Below are 1569 nucleotides of genomic sequence, written 5' to 3' on the forward strand. Positions count from 1 at the left end.
CTGTGACACTGAGGTGTCTTTACTGAATGAAGAAAGTTTCCTTTAAGAGTACATATAATTACATTTTCTCCCTCTAGTACATGCTGATTGCAATGTGGAGTTCATCATGATACTGTTTCTTCACCAAGTATTTTTTAGGTTTATCCTGAGATTCTTCAGTGTTATTTCTGGTCTTTCCTGACCCAAATAATTGTGTATTGTCTAAAGACTTTGCCACCTCATTACTCATCTTCTTTTCCAGATCAAGAATAAATGTAATAAGCAACACAGAGCTGAGTTTACCAAACCTGTTTCTTGACATGAAAATTTATTATTTGGAGATGTCAATTAGACTACTCAGATGATTTGGTTAATTATTTTTATTTCCATTTCAATAGCTAAAAAACTAGATTGCTGTTACTTTTTTTTTTCTCTACAAAAACCAGAACAAAACTAAAGGTCTACCAAAATTATCTTACAGACCCTGTCCAGAAGAATTTCAAATCCCTATTTGGAAACTTCTTCAAATAAGGTACTTGTCAAGCCTCCTTTTAATTCCATTTAATCAAACAACATATTAGGAATGTTTTTGCTTTGGTTCAACCTCTTAATCATAGGTTTGAAGACACTTGTGAATGTGACCTGCAGTTAAATCCAGTTAAGAAATTATAATTTTGTGTGTGTGTTACAAATCATGTCCTTCTATTAGTGAGTTTGCAAACTGAAGTATTGTGAATTTCGATGTGTGCTCATTTCCCAGTCATCTAAATTATTGCCACTGTTTAGCTTACCTTTGCAATATTTGAGAACTCTGGTTTTGCATGTCACAAGACTTTACTGTCTCAGGACTATTTTACATGCCTTGAAAGATTCCTAAATATAGGAAACAAACAAACAAAATAGTGAAACCAAACAGGATTGTTTTTCTTTCAAGTTAGTTATTTATGTTACTGATGTGTTTTGCTGGGACGGTGAGGGAACATCTCAACAGGAGCCCAAGGTAAATTCATCAGTAAGGAGCAGTATACAGAGTCCACATGGAATATGGTTTTATAGAAGATTGAGCTGGGTCCTGTTTTCATAGAGACATCTTCAACCTTGAGGCAGCAATCAGGCAAGACCACATCCTCCTGTCAATGCACAGATGAATTAACCTGTATCTACCATAGGAAACCTCCAAAGGTTCTGAACAAAAAGAAAAGACTATGAAATGCCCTTTCAATGTGTATTAGGCTTGTATTAAATTCTGTAATTCAAATGCATATGAAATTATGTTTATTTTAAACTGTATTTTTGTGATTTTACAATTATTAAAATAGTCTTTTCGCTTCCTAGAAAAAACACATGTTTTTGTCTGAACTTGTCTGTTGTTCAAAAGTAAAGCTGATGGATAGTAAAATCTCTGCTTTTCTAAGGCAGCAAATCTAAAAGCAGCCCAGCTTCTGGGGGTATCTGCAACCCATGATAGAATTGGGTATGGCAGAAGTTGGGGTGAATTTCCTATGAGGCTTTGACTGCTTGCTTGTAATTTTTTATGACAAGAAGGCAACACTCAGAGGGAGGGAGTGCTTAGTGGCAAGACAATTTACT

The sequence above is a fragment of the Acanthisitta chloris genome, unplaced genomic scaffold (assembly GCF_000695815.1).
Source record: "Acanthisitta chloris isolate BGI_N310 unplaced genomic scaffold, ASM69581v1 scaffold33589, whole genome shotgun sequence".
Classification (NCBI taxonomy): Eukaryota; Metazoa; Chordata; class Aves; order Passeriformes; family Acanthisittidae; genus Acanthisitta; species Acanthisitta chloris.